General features: G+C 42.5%; 1 protein-coding gene across 2 annotated transcripts in view; it reads left to right on the plus strand.

Annotated features, from left to right (window-relative positions):
- Positions 1-2,408: 2,408 nt before the first annotated feature.
- LOC135213589 (beta-secretase 1-like) overlaps positions 2,409-19,641 on the plus strand; it is a 178,748-nt gene continuing 161,515 nt past the window's right edge. For both annotated transcript variants that reach the window (XM_064247588.1, XM_064247589.1), the window contains exon 1: positions 2,409-2,461. The gene's annotated coding sequence lies outside the window, so the exon portion shown is untranslated. The remainder of the gene's footprint in view (positions 2,462-19,641) is intronic.

Raw genomic sequence — 19,641 nt, forward strand, 5'->3', positions numbered from 1 at the left:
CACATATATATATATATATATATATATATATATATATATATTGTGTGTGTATGTATGTATGTATGTATGTGTATATATATGTATATATATATATATATATATATATATATATATCTATATATATATATATATAGGGGGTAATATAATTATATATTATGAGTTTCTTTGCCAAGAGCAACAATAAATTATCATTGTTATTTCTCTATTATTTTTAAAACAGGTCCTCCGTTCAATAAATCAATTGCCAGCCGAGACAAAGATTTACTATACACAAGACTTCAGGTAACTAAACACTCAAAGGGGGGAGAAAAAAAGTCTAAATTCAACACTTATTTATTTACAAGTAAAACTCAAATAAATGTCCTCGAAAACCTGCTTGAGGAACTAGAAAAATAAGCACCCAAGCATACACAAAAATGTCCTCACATACCTCAAACTCCTACCTATTATAACGTAGAGTAAGAGAGAAATGTCACAGTAGTAGAACGAAATCAACACTCACTCACGTGCACGATAGGCGGAGAAAAAGCCAAGAAACTTAACACCAATAACTGACTTTTCCTTAACACTAATAATTTACAAAAATGATTAAGATATACCTTATTTCATTCAATTAATAATTAATTGTTCACCAAATATGGCGAAATCTCACTGAAACTGCTTCAGTCGGAGAAAACTGTCCACAAAGTTCTCGCGGGAGCCTTCACTTGATACTTGGAAGCAATACTCGAACATTTAAGAGTCCATTCACATAAAGGGGAAAGTAAATACGGGCAAAAGGGGATGCTCACCCTTCTCCGGCCTCAGAAGACCTCCTGACGATTCCCGGAGGATACAGCAGTGCACATAGTGGGGGCAAAAAAAATGAAAGCCCACAGACAAACTCGCACAAGAGGGTACGGGACAAACCCTCACCACCAACAGCAGCCTGGGATTTTACAAAAATAAAAGCGAGCGTCTCAATGTCCTGTCCGTGGCCAGAAGGCAATGTTGCAGAAAACAGTGACGAGGAGTGCGGTATGAATAGGTGATGCTGACCTCCCTTCGGGGAACCGTGACGATTAACCTTCGCATGATGAAAAACTCCCCCACATAGAGTAAGGGTGACGAGAAAATAACAGCTTAAAACCATCAGGCGAAAGAAGCAATTACTGAAGACGATCCTCCACCCGTTGAAACGTGGAAAAAAGGAAACGAGCACGATAAATACAACTATATAATAACAAAAACAAAATCCTTGAGGGGAGCAAAAAGAATAAACAAGCAGTTTCTCGAGACTTCTGTTAAAAAAAAAATTAACTTACGTTAAGAGAAACCAAAGATATAATTTAAGATGATATTACAATATATATATATAATATATCATAATATATATATATATATATATATAATATATATATATATATAATATATATATGTATATTATAATAATATATATATATATGTATATTAATATAATATATATATATATATTATATATATATATATATATATATATATATATGTGTGTGTGTGTGTGTGTGTGTGTGTGTGTGTGTGTGTGTGTGTATACCTTATAGTAATACTATATATATGCATGTATTGATGAATCGCTCTGATTCAAGGTTATCAGAAAAATCATTATTGTGGGTTCTTTTTTTATTAGATACATTAGAGACCAGTATTCAAATTAACGGTGAAAATTAAGTCAGATTTCAATCAATTATATTTCAACTTCATGTCGTTAACAGCCAGGCCATCCATCCATTCCGTAATTTTCTTTACAAATCTTGGTTGCTAGATTTTCCCTATTTCCATAAATCATCATGCCATTTTACCGATGGCTTAAAAAAATTCGTGCATTTAAGATTCTCATACGATGCTTAGATGCTTATGGCTAACCCATAATATATTATATATATATATATATATATATATATATATATATATAGGTAGCATATATTATGTTTTTAATTTTAGGTAGTACTTGTAGCGACAGGTAATTTCCACGGTTCTATTCAGAGCCATGTATGGTTATCAGTTGCACATTTTACAATGCAGCAATAAAGATTTACTTTACGAACATTCTAAGCAGTATCCAAAAGATTGTCTGATATTAATGACTAATTCTTAATCTAGGATTTAAACAGGCTTTAGGTGGTCACAAATTACAAGTGCTTTGAGAGCTCATTCTCTTGTTAGCAAACATTGCTAAAACCAGTATTGCTTAATGTAGAATAAATCGTGTTAAGTTTCTTAGAAAATTGGGAATTTCAGAGAAAACTTCATTAAACAATATTCATTTCACAATTTCTCGAATAAGTTAAAAGCTAGAAGTGGGACGAATAAAGCTGATTTGTGTGAGATATGCTAAATTTTGTTTGTTAGCATGCGAAATAATAATGTTAGCATTTGCACAGAGTTAGCGTCTGTTTGGGATCTGGTAACACTGCCGACGTGTCAAAATGTAAACAACTTCCATGTAAGTAAGAGGGTTGCTATTCTTTTGTACTTAGCCTCGATTTTGCCGTGATGATAACTCTGATTTTATAGTATAATGACATTCAAGAGTATGTTTGTTTTATTTTGAGAGTAACCAGTATTATTAAGCTTGAGGTTCAGAGGTGTACCCCGCTGTAACCTACGGTACGCTGTGTTTCATCGGCCCTCCTACCCCTAGTCGATTCATTTAAGGTAAATTCTTGCGCCTACGAGACGTTTGTTTGGCGGCCTCTGATTAGAAAACTGGCAATATTATGTTTATATTTCTTCAATCAACTCACGCTTTGCTCAAGATAGGAAAATTTTGGTCATACCATAGGATTCGGTATTCATTGTACAACTAGGTAAGTCATCTTTTCCTGAAATCAATAAGATAAAACACAAAGGAATTACAACGAGTAAAAGTGAAAAGAGAAGCATTTAATTCTTTATACCTGTTTTTATTTATCATCGGATTTTGCATCATTAACGCGATTAAGATAAAATAGGATAAATAACCGTAGGGTCCAGAGTGGACCATGTTCGATCAGCATGTACAATCCCAAAAAAAGTACCTTATAACGCGTCCTGACATCGGAGATGGGCATCAGTCGCGACTTCTTATTTCGAAGTAAGTATTTTCTCCAAAGTTAGAAATTAAGGCCAAATTTTAAGATTTAAACAGAGGGTACTGAAAACGGTCTCAAATGTAGTGCAAATCTCACCAAAACGCGTTCCATCTCGATGTTTACGGAGTCGCTTGTGTCAATAAACTAACCATTTCCTGTGATAAATCCGCACACCACTTGTGCCCACAGACGCTGGGGCACTTTTATCACAACAATCGGAAAACTTTTCCTCACCGATTGTAACAAAGTTTTGTAGAAGAAGACGACGAAGCGTGCACTTCGATAATTTTTTAAATAAATAGTTAAACATCAATATTTTACATATTTATGATGATTAATTTGAAAATATTTGTTATTGAAAAAGTAACTCGATTCTGACTCAAATTTAAGTAATTATTTTTTGGAATTAGAACGTTCTTTTAAGTCCTGTATTATGACGTCACGACATCTTGACTTTTGTACCTATTGTAAATAATCGCTTTACTCAACTTTCTCGCAGAACAGTTTACCAGTTATTCATGCAGATTATCAGCTCTTCATGTAATTGGTATAATCGTAATGCGCATATATATCTTCATTATTTACTTTTTGGATATATGAAGATGTTTTACTGCCGGATTATCGCCGTAGTGTGACACAATCGTTTTCGGTCAATTCGCCTCTGTTTTCGCAACATAAGAAATTATGGGGCCGAATTTGCAATGACCAGAAAGTCGTTAAAAGAGGAAAGTTAGCATTGAGGGGCATATGTTTTGATTGAGAAAAATACAAATTTATTCAATAGCTAGCTTGTAAAAAATACTTGATTACAAAAAACTTGATTGACAACTAAGCAGCATACCTACTATGGGTTTCAGAGACAGTGCAAGCACGTTTTGGGCAATACCTATTTCTGTAACGAACACTCGTATCAGAACGAGATTTTGCTATAGTGCATTACACCCAGTGCCGTAATTTATAAGGGTATCGTGAATCACTAATCGTAAAGAATAAACGACACTTGTCTTTGTACCAAGAGACAAAAACTCCATTATGCAGAAATGGATATGAACACTCGTATAAAGCTCCACCTACCCTCTCCCCCCCCTCCACCCGCCCCTTTCTTTCGTTCCTTCGCCTTCCTTTCTCTCTCTCTCTCTCTCTCTCTCTCTCTCTCTCTCTCTCTGTTGCCATTCGGTATGTGTTGACCCTCCAAACTGGGTATAAGACTACACACAAAACGTTGAAATTGGTGAAATTAGGCTATGTATTGGAAGTATATATACATAAATATTAAAAGCCAATTTTTCATTCATTATTGCATTACTATGACAACTAGAATTCATGAAAACTGTTTATAATAATGAAACAGCGTATGTGTGAAGCCTCCACTAATGTGGCAACGATGATTTTGCCATTCTTAGCATGCAAACATTAAAGCATGCAAACATTAAAGGTTACATTTATTTCTGGCATACGGTTATTAAAGAAATTCAAAATACTAATATAGACTGAAATCTATGAAAAGTGCTAGCAAAAACAAAAAAGCAAAAAAAAAAAAAAAATATATATATGTACAGTAGGGCCTCGTTAATCACGGGGGATAAGGCCCAGAACCCCCGTGATAAGTAAATACCCGTGTTATCCTGGTACCCCCCCTGAAAATTGCTTTAAACCGCCTACTTTAATAATTAACCCACCCAAGACCACTATTTCAGTGTTTATAACTGCCTACTTTAGTTCAAGCACCAAATATTTCTTCAACTATCACCTTAAACTAAATTCAAGACAGTTTCAAAGTTATTCTTTCCTATCTTCAATTTCCCCTTCATCAGATCAGCAAACAAAAGTATAATTACCTAACAATTCCTTGTTATTTCATGATTTGGCTGCTGCACCAAACTAAAAGTACATAGTATATCTATTTCATGAATGAACATATTTATGATAAAAAAAACATGATTTACTGTAATGATTACAACACCCAACTATAATATTAATGTGTAAACAGCAAAATACAGCAATAAAAATCTAGTTTTGTCTTTTGTTTACGTTTAGAATCAGCTGATGGACGTTTATTACCGAAAGAATTTATTTGGAAAACAATTTAGTTGCTAAAAGAAACAAATTTATTAATGGAATTATTATTATTATTAACTTTGTACATAATAGTTTATGATTTTATTATGATACAGTAATTCATATTTCATTGAGAGAGAGAGAGAGAGAGAGAGAGAGAGAGAGAGAGAGAGAGAGAGAGAGAGATGAGAGAGAGAGAGAGAGAGAGAGAGAGAGCAGCTTGTGACGAGAGCAGCTTGAGAGAGCAGCTTAGGACTAGAGTAACTTGAATAGCTTGGGAGAAGAGCTTGGGACTAGAGTACTGTTGACTATCTTAGCTCGAGAATAACAATGAAATTTATATTTTAAATATTTTATGATGATAAGAAATGAAACATGGATAGTGATAAGATATTCTCTTGTATACTGTTATAATATGTGATAATCATTGAGTCAACTATAAAAGTTATATTGAAGCACAGTTGTTTTTGTAAGTCACAGAAAGAATAAAAATATGGCAACATTTTTATTCTTTCGGGGACCATCCTTGTTTCCTTTGTTTTATTTACGATAAATAATAGGATCAGTATTATAGTTTTTTCTGTAAGTGACGGAGAGAGAGAGAGAGAGAGAGAGATTTTTGCTATTTACATTCATAGTATTTGAAAATTTGTAAACGAGTTTATCCTTAAAATGCATTTAGTCATGAAAAGAAGAAGAAAACAGTAATTACTGAATCTTGCTCTATGATAAAATTCGTGATTTCGTTAATTTTCCGGAATGTACGTAGCATTTGGGCTTCACAAAAAAAAGTAAGTAAAGTGATTTATGACAGAGTTTAGAGGATACTTACGTAAAAATACATCGGTACTTTGTAGAACGGCGACGTCACGGTGGTCATATGTATTTTTTCGTGAATGAATATACATTTATGATAAAAAATAGTTACTGTACTGCTTAGAGTACCATACTGTAATATTAATGTAATCACATCAAAATAAAGTAATCATTGTTCATTGTATACTGTGAACATGTAAAGTGTATTTTTTGGTCTTTTGAAAAATGGATTCCCCAAGGAATTATTCCTTGAAGAGGCTTTTTATTATGAAGATATGCCAATAATATATAAGATTTGCGTTTTATTATGAATATATGACAATAATATATAAGGTAAAAGTGGTTTTATTACGTTTACGCTTCGTCGCCGATTGCAAACAACATACGATAATCTATATACGATAATCTATGACAATTATCTTTTGTATGAGTGCAGTGTTCAGAGAAGTTGATTACGTTATGCCAAAACAATAATGAAGTTCGAATTTGAAAATTTATGTTTTCCTAAATGTTATTACTACTGTATTACACTACTACTATTAACATTTCTAAAAGGTTAAGAATGACAAAGGTGCTGTGAAGTGTAAACTCAATGTTTAACATTTCTGCTGGCCGCTCAACTACAAGTTGATGTCAATGACGTGGAATTATTCCATGAATAGGTTATATAGCCTATTAGAAGATATGCCTATGATATATGTATAAGGTGAGAATGGTTTTATTACCTTTATTGTCAGTTAATATCATAATGGGAATCTGTTTATGCATTTGTTAGTTATCGGAACCGGACGAGGCTTAGCCTACCACCGACAAGCCCGATGCTGTGATTCATACCAGCGATATATAGACTGATATATAGACTGAGAAATGGTCCAAAAAAGGAAGGAAAAACCCGTGAATAACTGAATCCGTGATTGCTGATCCGTGACTAAGCGAGGCCCCACTGTATATAATTCACTTCTCCGTAGTCGTTCCTCTATGGTTTTCGGCAGCCAGATGTACGAAAACGTTAGAAACATTGGATTGTATCTACTTTAGAAATATCTGTAATTTTTCGGGGTAATTTGGTTGCAAAAAAGGGATAATATACATGAATTAAATTAAAATTTTTAAATAACAAAGTAAATTTTAAAACTCCCTAAAAACGAGTAAAGTAAACAATTTAGGGAATAAAACTTTGCAGTTTCGTCGTCTGCTGTTCGTAACTGTGTTTGCTGGCGCGCGCACTTAGGAACCAGCAACAGCAACGGGTTTAAAGTGCAATGTGGAGTGAACTGAGACCAAAATGTGTATACAGTGGACCCCCCGTATTCGCGTTCTCCGGATTCGCGGTCTCACACATTCACAGATTTCTCTCGGGAACGTTTCCCTGCATTATTCGCGGAAAATTCGCTTGCATTCGCGGTATTTTTCTATTGAGAAATATCCACAAATTCCTGGTTTTTGTTATCAATTTCAAATCATAAAATGCACTTTAATGTATGACACTTACCTGGCAGGTATATATATAGCTATATTCTCTGTTCCACCTGGCAAGAAATTTTCAAAACTCGCGGCAAACGCTAGTAACCTATTAGTAGTTCAGGCAACCACCACCCCGTTACCGTGGCGCTAGCGCTAGGAACCGTTCCCAATTGGGCCAGATTTTCTCTGCCAGCCGAACCGGCAACATTGTTGGTGGTTCCCTGCTAGAATTTTCATTCTCGTTGCTGACTGATCTTGGATTTTGGTATTGTACTCGGAAACGTTAGCTTGGCATTCGCTTTGGATTGTTCTTTAAGATGTCTGACTCTGGAAGTATGTTTAGAGTGTGTGTAAAAGAGGGGTGTAAGGTAAGATTGCCGAAAGCTTCGGTCGACCCTCATACCGTTTGTAAGAAGTGTAGGGAGAATGTGTGTACTTGGGAGAATAGATGCATTGAATGTGAGAAAATTTATCAGAGAAGGAATGGAGGTCTTTATGAAATATGTTGAGAGACTTGAGAAAGATCGTGTAAGGAGATCTGTTTCTCGTGAGAGGAAGTCAAATTCTTCGAGTAAAAGGAGTGAATGTATTTCCTCTCCAGCTCCTTCTAATGTAGAATTGGTAGTTCCTTCTCCCCAGGTATCTCCTGCGCCCGCGCTGGTATCGGAGGAGACGAACGATACAAATATTGTGAAAGTGTTCGCTGCCCTTGCGTCCATGGGCGACCAGATACAGCGACTTACAGATAAAGTTAGTGCTTTCGATGTCAGTGAAAGTGTAGTGGAGGGGGCGTCTGATCGTCTCTCTCGTGCTCCTAGACCTAGACCTCTGTCAAGCTCCCAGACCCAAGGGGAGAAGGCATGTCGACAGTCGAAGGGAGGCGAGAGAGGTTTTGTCACGGTCAGGCGTCCCTTCGAACAGTCCTGTTGCAAGTTCCAGGCTGTTGCAGTTCGCCGCAGAAAAGGCGTAACTGGGAAGTGTGCGTCCTCGGAAGGTTCGACTTCCGAGCGAGAACGTCGGTATGCAGTGGTGTCTCGCCCACTCAAGAGGACGTTCAGGACATCAACTGCTCTCGAGAGACAGGCGCAAGATAGTGAGGCTTGGAGTAGTCCTGAGGTGTTGTCATCCTCGGAAGACGGGGACGCAGTGCCGATCAAGAGGAAAAGGATTTTTCGTACTAGAGAGGACGCAGGACGCACTGGTGATATACGTCGTCTCGCCATGGTATTTCTCCGTCGGGTAGAGTACAGGATCGCTCTCCTTTAGGTCGCAGTCCAGCTCGTAATCCTCATCCTTCGTCGTCTACCATGCAGGAGGATAGTACGAAGCATTTCTTACGGGAAATGCAGTCCAAGTTGGCAGTGCTGGTGAAGTCTTGGGATGCTCCTGAACAAGCATCTTCGAGGCGTAAGGACGAGTCCTTCCCATTAAGTCTTCTAAAAGGGAAGACAAGGACGCGTTCGCCGAGGACGCAGGGCGCACTGGCGCTAGGAGGAAAATAGTTTCCGAAGAAGCAGGACGCAAACGTCAGGACGCGGGACCAATGGTGGACGCAGGACGCAGGCGGCAGGAAGCAGGCGTTTCTACGATGGACGCAGGACGCAGGCGGCAGGACGCCGACGCCTCGGTAGCCGCAGGACGCAGGCGGCAGGACATCGAGAGGCGGCAGGACGCCGACGCCTCGGTAGCCGCAGGACGCAGGCGGCAGGACGCTAGTCCTTCAACGAAGCGTCAATACGACGAGGATTTTACAAAAAAAGGACAGTTTTCTTCAGCAGAAGAAGAGTTGGAAGTAATTGAAGAAAAGAATACGGAACCTTCTTCAGATTATAAGGTTCTGACTTCACGTCTTATTGCTGTTTTTGGGAGGGGGAATTTAAACCGACAGCTCCGTTATCCCCCTTATCACAGTTTTCCAAGACTAGGACTCCAAAGAAGTCCTCTTTCCTGAAAATGACGATGTCAATTTCGGCGAAGAAGGCCCTTCAACGGGTGAATGACTGGATGAAGGAGAAGAAAGAAGCGGGAAAATACTCTTTTGTTTTTCCTCCAGCGAAGTTGGCTTCTAAATCAGGAGTATGGTACGCTACTGGAGAAAGTCTAGGCCTGGGAGTACCTGCCTCCTCCCAGGGGGACTTCTCCAGTATAGTAGACAGCTCACGCAGACAGGCGTTACAGTCGGCCAAGGTCTGGTGGACGTCTTCAGAATTTGACCATCTATTTAAAGGGATTTTTAGGACTTTCGAAGTCTTCAATTTCTTGGATTGGTCTTTGGGAGCGCTAGCGAACTCCCTAGGAGAAGAGGATTCGCAGGACTTAGAAACAGCTAAGAGCATTATGTCCTGCATGGATAAGGCTCTTAGAGACGGAACGAATGAACTGGCTTCGTTATTCACAGCAGGAGTACTTAAGAAGAGATCGCTGTTGTGTTCGTTCGCCCCTCAAAAGGAGTTTCTAACTCTCAGAAATCGGAGTACTGTTCTCTCCTCTTTCGAAAACAGCTGTTTCCTTCAGAGGTGATTAGGGATATAGCTCTCTTCCCTTTCGCAGAAAGCCACTCAAGATCTTCTTTCGTCTTCAGTTAAGAAGTTCTTACCAACCAAGTTGGTGAAGAAGACTCCAAAGGATACTAGGCCGTCGCAACAGCCCTTTCGAGGAAGAACATTCGCTCGACCCGCCTTTAGGGGTAAGAGAGTACCCGCGAAAAGAGGAGCCAAGACCCCCTCTAAAGAATGAGAACTCAGTCCTCCAGACGACAGTGGGAGCCAGACTTCAAGGTTTTTGGGAAGTTTGGCAAAATATGAAAGGCAGATCCCTGGGCTGTCAACGTAGCTCGGGAAGGGTACAAGTTCCTTTCTTGAAAAGACCTCCTCTCGCAACATCTCCGAGAGCCCTCGGGGCAAATTACAACGATTTAGAGAAGAAAGCGGCTCTGTGGGAGCAAGTAGCTTCCATGCTAGAGAAAGGAGCCATAGAACCTGTTCTGGATCACGAATCTCCGGGATTTTACAACCGTCTGTTCCTGGTTGCAAAGTCCTCGGGAGGTTGGAGGCCAGTGCTGGACAGTAAGTCAACTGAATCTTTTCGTAGGAAAAGACCAAGTTCACTATGGAGACGAACGATTCGGTACTGGCAGCGGTACGTCCAGGGGACTGGATGGCGACTCTGGACTTACAAGACGCATACTTTCATATTCCGATTCATCCAGGAAGCAGGAAGTATCTAAGGTTTGTGATTCAGGACAGGGTCTTCAGTTCAAGGCCCTATGCTTCGGCCTTTGCACAGCCCCTCAAGTGTTCACGAGGATGATGTCCAATGTGGCGAGATGGTTACATTTAAGAGGGATCAGAGTGTCTTTGTATCTGGACGACTGGTTGATAAGATCCCAATCAAGAAGTCAATGTCTGGAGGACGTGAGTCAAACATTGGACTTAGCAAAAGACCTAGGTCTGGTAGTGAATATGGGAAAGTCTCAATTGGAGCCCCAACAACAGATAGTTTATTTGGGGATTCAGATATCGGCAGTGACTTTTCGGGCTTTTCCGTCCCCCGAAAGGCGAAGCCCCAATGCATTCGGAAGGTGCAGGACTTTCTAAAGAAAGACCGATGCTCTGCAAGAGAGTGGATGAGTCTACTGGGCACACTCTCTTCGCTAGAGAGGTTCATTCTTTCTTAGGAAGACTGCACATGAGACCTCTTCAGTTTTTCCTGAAGGATTCATGGCCAAGAAAATTGCAACCGGATTCCTTCCAGTTTCTAATTCCGGCCGAAGTAAGGGAGGAATTAAAGTGGTGGCTAACTCCAGGCAGGTTAGCAGAGGGATGTCGCTTCAGCAGAAGAACCCAGACCTCGTCTTGTTTTCCGACGCGTCGGACGCAGGTTGGGGAGACGACATTAGGCCCTCAAGAGGTCTGGGACTTTGCGCAAGGACGAAACAAAGTGGCACATAAAACAGGAAGGAACTGATGGCAATTTTCTTGGCTTTGAAGCACTTCAGAGAGTGGATTCGAAACAAGACAGTGCAGGTCCAACTCGGACAACACCACGGCTCTGGCATACATTCGGAAACAAGGGGAACTCAATTCTTTTCCCCCTTTACAAAATCTGGCAAAAGAAACCTTCTGCTTTGGGCGGAAGGAAAGGAAAGGAAAAGGTCGTGATACTCACCAGGTTTTATACAAGGAGAGAAGAACGTGGGTGCGGACCTGTTGAGCAGAAGAGAGCAACTTCTCTCGACGGAGTGGACGTTGCACATGGAGGTTTGCCAGAGCCTGTGGAAGTTGTGGGGCCGTCCGGTAGTGGATCTGTTGCGACAGCCAGAACAAAAAGGTTACCAACTATTGCTCTCCGATTCCAGACCAGGAAGCAGTGGCGGTCGATGCATTCCTGATGGATTGGTCAAACTTAGATCTGTACGCTTTTCCTCCGTTCAAGGTGCTGGGGAAAGTGATGAAGAAGTTCAGGGAGAGCAAAGGAACGAGGATGACCTTAATAGCCCCGTTTTGGCCGGCCCAAAGTTGGTTCACAGAGGTACTGGAATGGACAGTAGATACGCCAAGGACTCTTCCTCTAAGAGTAGATTTACTCAGACAACCCCACTTCGACAGGTTTCACAAGAATACCCTCGCTCTGGGTCTGAACTGCGTTCAGGAACTATCGAACGTCTGGTCAGAGCGAGGGATATTCTAGAGAGGTGGCCAGTGCAGTTGGATAGAGCCAGAAGAACCTCCACAATCACAGGGTATCAGTCGAAGTGGGACAATTTCCGGAAGTGGTGTAAGAACATGGAAAGTTGTCACTCTTCAATCCCATACTGTGACCCAAATCGCAGATTGCCTTCTATACTTGAGGAAGGATTTACACTTGTCAGTTTCGACAATCAAAGGTTATAAGAGTATGCTAACCTCAGTGTTTAGACACAGGGATCTAGACATCTCGAATAACTTAGACCTTAGAGATCTGATTAGGTCGTTTGGGACGAAGAAACAATCAGAATGCAGGCCACCTGCTTGGAACCTGGATGTGGTCTTGAAGTATTTAACTTCTAGCAAATTCGAACCGTTAGAGGAATCCTCTCTGAGAGATCTTGCTAAGAGACTATCTTTTTAGTAGCATTGGCAACTGCTAAAAGAGTTAGTGAGCTTCAGGCCATATCGAAGAAGGTGGGATGGAGACACGGTAATGCATGTGTTCATTCCAAGAAGGTTTCTTGGCCAAGAATGAGGATCCAGCTAATCCTTGGCCAAGATCCTTTGAAGTTTTGGGTCTAGCTGAATTGGTGGGTCACGAGCAAGAAAGAGTTCTCTGCCCAGTGAGAGCGTTGCGATGTTATATAGAAAGAACAAGAGTTATCAGAGGGAAGTCTGATGCTCTGTGGTGTTCAGTTAAAGACCCCACTAGACCCATGACGAAGAACGCTCTAGCCTTCTTCATGAGTAGAGTTAATTAAAGAGGCTCATATGTTGTGTGAAGAGCAGAGCTTTGGTATTTTTGAAAAGTGAAGGCTCATGAAGTCAGGGCAGTGGCGACTTCATTAGCTTTTAAAAAGAATTTAGCCCTCAAGGAAATTATTGAATCCACCATATTGGAGAACTAATTCAATATTTGCGTCTCCATTATCTTAGGACGTTCAGACAACCTTTTGATAATTGTCAGACGCTAGGTCCATACGTGGTCTCGGGTACAGTATTGGGCAAAGGAGTTACTACCCCATAACCTTCTTTTAAGCTAGTGATTTTATTAGGTGGATGGTGTTTGTGTTTATTGGTCGTCTGAGAAAAGGGTGCGGTACTTTTCTCAGTCGTGTTAGTATTATCCGGTGATGGTGTGTGTGTAGTTCAGGTAAATGATCTGTTTATACTAGCTTGAATGCCGTGGCATAAGAGGGCTGTAAGGTTCTGTCAACACATTGGTCACGTCCAGTTGTCAGTTCCAGTCTTAGCTTCTTCAACATACCAGGACACTTCCTTGTTGAGAGCTACTAAGGTTTAAGCAGGCTTAGAGGCAGGACCTATGAAGTCAGCTACCTTAGCAGGTAAGGAACCTGGAGTTTTAATAATATTTTAATAATATTTTTATACTCTAAGAATGTTGCTGTCCTTGACCCACCTCCAAATGTGTCAATCAGCTATATATATACCTGCCAGGTAAGTGTCATACATTAAAATGAAGTTTTTATGATAAAACAAAAGTTTAATGTATACTTACCTGGCAGGTATATATAATTTAATTCCCACCCGCCTCCCCTCAGGGGACAGGGTTCAGAGAAAATCTGGCCCAATTGGGGAACGGTTCCTAGCGCTAGCGCCACGGTAACGGGGTGGTGGTTGCCTGAACTACTAATAGGTTACTAGCGTTTGCCGCGAGTTTTGAAAATTTCTGCCAGGTGGAACAGAGAATATAGCTATATATATACCTGCCAGGTAAGTATACATTAAACTTTGTTTTATCATAAAAACTTCATTTTTTGTGATAAAACTATTAAAAAAACCAAGTATGAACATTTTTAGTGGTTTTTCTTAAGTTTTAACTAACAAAATAGGCTGTTTTTAGCATTTATATAGGGGCTCCAAACATTCGCGGATTCTAACTATTCACGGGGGTGTCTGGTACGCATCCCCCGCGAATACGGGGGGACCACTGTAATAACAATCAAATAAGCACTGTGGAGTTTCAGTTGTGATGGCATTAAGGATAAAAACCACCGATTACAAGGTAAGAATGAATTCAGTTCAAACCATGACCCCGGGAATAAAAAGTTTCATACTTTCAGTAATATAGGCAACAAAATGTTGTTTTATTGTTGCTGATTACAACTGCAAACTTGAGTAAGATCAATAAACAGTTTACATACATACGCTAACATTGTTCAAATGATTGCTGGGAAAGATGATTTTCATCACTGTTCAAAACCGGTACATCCCATGGTAGCCGCCATATTGGATTTCAAAACTGCCTTGAAAAAATATTTTATGAAGAGTGTCACATGCTTATTTTAGTTCGTATGGGGCTTTCATATATCACATTATGTTGACGAAACTTCAATCTTTTGAATGGTATGCTTGGAGTTGTAATTATATTCTTGTTTCACCATTTAAATATCGAGTGAATAAGACCTGTACACCGTGGTAAGGGTTGGTAGTCGCTGGTGTTTTACCCTAAAACTTGTGTTTTCATACAACAAATTCGCCCTGAATACGCTGGTGCTTTCAGATTTTGGATGTGTAAAATGTGAGGAGAAAATGGAGAATATGTCGTATGTTGCATCAGTAAATGATTCAAGTTTGACGGTATTGCTGAGAGAAAGAGATCTGAAGGCGTCGTCGTTGTGTTTGTCGTCTCAGCGAGAGATTTGAGTTGCCAATTAGCGATATAAAGGTTGCAGTTTCGACAATATTTACCATGTTATATTATTACATTTTCTGAAAATAAATAGGGTAAAAAACCGCATGGTACAGGGGTGGACCATGTACGATCAATGTGTACAACCCCAAAAAAAGTACATTATAACGCGTCCTGACATCGGAGATGGGCATCAGTTGCGACTTCTTGTTGGTGAGAAACGGAGCTAAAGACCTCTACTCTCCTTTCGAAGTAAGTATTTTCTCCAAAGTTAGAAATTAAGGCCAAATTTTAAGATTTAAACAGAGGGTAGTGAAATGGTGGTACAAGGCAGTCCAATCTCACCAAAACGCGTTCAACATTTTTTTACTTACAACTCGAAATATTAGAAGATTGACTTCTATCTCGATGGTTTACGGAGTCGCTTGTGTCAATAAACTTACCATTTCCTGTGATAAATCCGCACACCACTTGCACCCACAGACGCTGGGGCACTTTCATCACAACAATCGGAACACGGTCCCTAACCGGCTTTTTCATACAATCAACTTACCTGTCAGATATATACATAGCTAAGACTCCGTCGTCCCCGACAGAAATTCAAATTTCGCGCCACTCGCTACAGGTAGGTCAGGTGATCTACCGGCCTGCCCTGGGCGGCAGGACTAGGAACCATTCCCGTTTTCTACTCATATATTTTCTGTCGCCGGTGGTATCAACATCGTTGCTGCCACCTCTTGACTGGAATTCGCTTTTCTAGACAATTGATCATCTTTTGTGACTTTTGGTGACGTATCTGGATCGTTGTTTTGGCATTCGCTACTGTGGACTGGATTTTGGATTTGGACTTGCTTTTGATTTTTCTTCAAGAATGTCTGATTCAAGTGGTTGTGGTGAGAATGTGTGTGAATGTAGGCTGCAAGGTGAGCATACCCCCCCCCGAAGCTTCGGTTGATCCTCACACTGTATGTCCGCAAATGTAGGGGTTTTGATTGTTCTATTTCTAACACCTGTCATGAGGTGTGAGAGGTTGAATGTTGAGGAATGGAAGACTCTAATTCTTACTGAAGAAGTTAGAAAGGGATAGAGTCAGAAGGGCTGCATCTAAGATTGCGGGTAGTAGTACAAGGCCTATTGAGCCTTTGGATAATTCTAACTCTTCTCTTAATTATGATTCTAATTCTGTATCAGGGCCCTCACTGGCTTTACAGTTCAGATTCGGCGTCGGAAATTGCTGAACTGAAAGCTACTCTTCACAGGATGAGATCCAAAATGGCTACCATGAAAGGTAAGGACTGTGAAAGTGATTATAGTGAAGTGAGTGTCCCCAGTGTTGTGGAGGGGGCGTCTGACCGTCTCTGCGACGCTCCAGGCCTAGACCTCTTCCAAGCTCCCAAGCCCAGAGGAGAAGGAAAGTCGAAAGCCGTACGGATGGTTGTGGAGAATTCCCCCCCGGTCCAGGCGTCCCCTTCAGCAGGTGCTGTATATAGACAGACTGCTCAGGACCGCTATCGGAAAAGCGTCCTCAGAGAGTGCTTCTCTTCGTCCGCTTCTCCCTCTCCTAAACGAGGTGGGTGGAAGGATTCGGACTTGTCCAGGCCCCTGAAAAGGCACTGGAGAGATCCTGTGTTGGATTCAAGCCCAGAACGCTTTTCGGAACGAAGAAGCCTCCTTCCATCAAGAAGGCGAAGAGGGTTTTGACGTCCCATGATGTGGGCAAAAACTCCTTCGAGGTCTCCCTCTCCCGTTCAAGAAGACGCAGGAGAGGCTTCCAAGAGGATCATTTTGGCGGTGCAGGAACAGCTATCCGCCTTGGTAGGAGTCCTTTCGAAGGATCCTCCTCGTAAGAAAGACGTGAGACTGCCGGTCAAGAAGACTCGTCTTCCTTCTCCCGCCAGGAGTGAGGCTCCTGTGGGACGTGAGTCTTTTGAGATTTACTCGGATAGAGACTCTATGGACGATTTTGATTCGCCAGATCAATGCGCAGTCGCGCCAGTCCAAAGCGCGAGGCCGTCCTACAGACGAGAAGCGTCTTCTAGGATTAGAGCGTCAGACAAGCGAGAAACGCTTTACAGGCGCGAGGATATTCCCAGATGGGATACGTCTGCCAGACCAGCAACTTCAGCCGAGCGCGAGGTAACAACCAGGCGTGAGGATTCAGCCAAGCGCGAGGCGCCAGACAAGCATCTGACATACAAGGATGTGGCACCAGAAAGGCGCGAGACTCCAACCAGGCGCGAGGCGTCAGTCAGGCGCGAGAGCTTTGAGAGGCGCGAGACTCCAGTCAGGCGCGAGGCGCCAGCCAAGCGCGAGGAGTCAGCCAGGCGCGAGGACGCACAGCCAGGCGCGAGGATCCTGCCAGGCGCGAGGCGCAGCCAAGCGCGAGGAGTCAGCCAGGCGCGAGACGCCAGCCAGGCGCGAGACGCCAGCCAGGCGCGAGACGCCAGCCAGGCGCGAGGCGCCAGCCAGGCGCGAGGCGCCAGCCAGGCGCGAGGCGCCAGCCAAGCGCGAGGCGCCAGCCAAGCGCGAGGCGCCAGCCAAGCGCGAGGCGCCAGCCAAGCGCGAAGAGCCAGCCAAGTACGAAGAGCCAGCCAAGCATAGGAGCTCTTTACACTCTCTTAGCCCCTCTCCTATTATGGAGTTTGTCCTCACCCGTAGAGAGAGTTTTTGGACAGGGAGACCCGGAACGGGAAGTGGCCTCTCCTTCTGATCCGATTTTGGAAGAGGACTCAGAGGACGAGTCTCGGCAAAGAAGGACTGTCTAACTACAAAGTTCTGACAGCTCTCCTACTCCAGGAATACGGAGATGCATTGATTCCTGCCGCTCCTCCTTCGCCTCGTTCACTTTTTTCATGCTCTAAGACGCCGAAATCGTCGGCTTTCTTGAAGATGAGACCGACGATTTCTATGAAGAGAGCTCTACAATCGCTGGATAGCTGGATGCTAACCAAGAAAGAGCTAGTAAGGACAGTGTTTTGCATGCCTCCCGCTAGACTTACGGGCAAGAGAGGGATTTGGTACCAGACTGGGGAGAATATGGGTCTCACACTCCCAGCTCAGCTGAAGCTGACTTTTCCAGTCTGGTAGATGCATCCAGGAAGACATAGCCTTCACACTGCTAAGATTACTTGGGGTCTTTCAGAGTTGGATCATCTCCTCAAGGGACTTTTTCACATTCTAGAAGTCTTTAACTTCCTAGATTGGTCCCTTGGGGTGATGTCCAAGAAGGCTCATGCCCCTGAAGGGCTAGAACCGGACGTACTCCTTGCAATTTTGTCATGTATTGACAAGGCGGTACATGGACGGCTCAGGGGAAGTTTCTTCCTTATTTGGAGCAGGTCTCTTGAAGAAGAGATCTGTTTTTTAGCGCTTTCTTGACGAAAGCAGTATCATCCCATTCGCAAAGAGCAGCCGTTGTATTCGCCCCTAGGTCTGATTTTCTGTTCCCTTCACAGTTGGTGAGGGATATTTCCCGATCTCTGACGGAGAAAGCGACACAGGATCTTCTCCTGCAATCTTCCAGGAAGAAGAGACCAGTGATGGTGGGAGAAAAGAAAGGAGTGTCTACTCCTGTTCGGCCCTTTCGAGGAGGCCCTCCCGCTAGAGTTACCGCTAAAAGGAAAACGACCGAGAAGAGAGGTCGAGCCTCGTTCCGCCCCTTTAAAAGGGGAAAGTGAAGTGGCGCTCCTCCAAACACCAGTAGGTGCCAGCTCCGGGATTTGCGGAAGCCTGGACTCGCATAGACACAGACGCTTGGTCGATGTCTGTGCTTCAGAAGGGATACCTCATTCCTTTCCTGGACAATCCTCCCCTGACGTCAACTCCGAGGGAATTGTCCGCCAATTACAAGGACCCTGTGTTGAAAGATACTCTTCAACAAATGGTGGATCAGATGTGGGTACAAGAGAGCTATAGAACTAGTGCTGGATCAAAGCTCCCAGGGTTTTACAATCGTCTTTTCTTGGTTGCGAAAGCCTCGGGGGCTGGAGACCAGTTCTGGATGTCAGCGCTCTGAACAAGTTTGTTCAGAAACAGAAGTTCTCCATGGAAACCTCTGCTTCAGTCCTTGCGGCTCTTCGCCAATGGGATTGGATGGTGTCTCTGGATCTCCAGGACGCCTATTTTCACGTCCCGATCCAACCTTCGTCGAAGAAGTACCTCCGTTTCATGACGGGGGGAAGGATCTTCCAATTCAGAGCCTTGTGTTTCGGCCTGTCTACGGCGCCTCAGGTCTTTTCACGAGCCTTATGAAAAATGTGGCGAGATGGCTTCATCTGAAGGGAATCAGTATATCTCTGTACCTAGACGAGTGGCTTTATCAGAGCAAAGTCAGAGAAACAGTGTTTGGAGGACCTGACTGTGACACTAAACCTGATAAAGACCTTAGGATTACTCGTGAACCTCGAGAAGTCCCAACTGATCCCCAGCCAGAACTTGGTCTATCTGGGGATTCGGATGGATTCTCGGGGTTTTCGAGTATTTCCTTCTCAAGAGAGACTAACGAGAGGTTTAGAAAAAGTCTCTCTCTTCCTAAGGAAGGAACGTACTTCGGCGAGGAATGGTTGAGCCTGTTAGGGACCCTTTCCTCGCTCGAACAGTTCTTTCATCTAGGAAGACTTCATCTCCGTCCTCTTCAGTTCTTCCTCAGAAGTTCGTGGAACATGAAGACAGGACTCTCTCGGACAGTTTTCCCATTCCAGATCTGATGAAACGCCATTTAGAATGTGGTTACTCCCCACTGAGGGAAAACAAGGGTACTTCCCTGGAAATACAGAGCCCAAACCTTGTATTGTTGTCCGACGCGTCGGAAAAAGGTTGGGGAGCAACTTTGGGAAAGAGAGAGGTGTCAGGCACTTGGAATGCTCTTCAAGTG

This window comes from Macrobrachium nipponense, chromosome 43, assembly GCF_015104395.2.
Source record: "Macrobrachium nipponense isolate FS-2020 chromosome 43, ASM1510439v2, whole genome shotgun sequence".
Classification (NCBI taxonomy): domain Eukaryota; kingdom Metazoa; phylum Arthropoda; class Malacostraca; order Decapoda; family Palaemonidae; genus Macrobrachium; species Macrobrachium nipponense.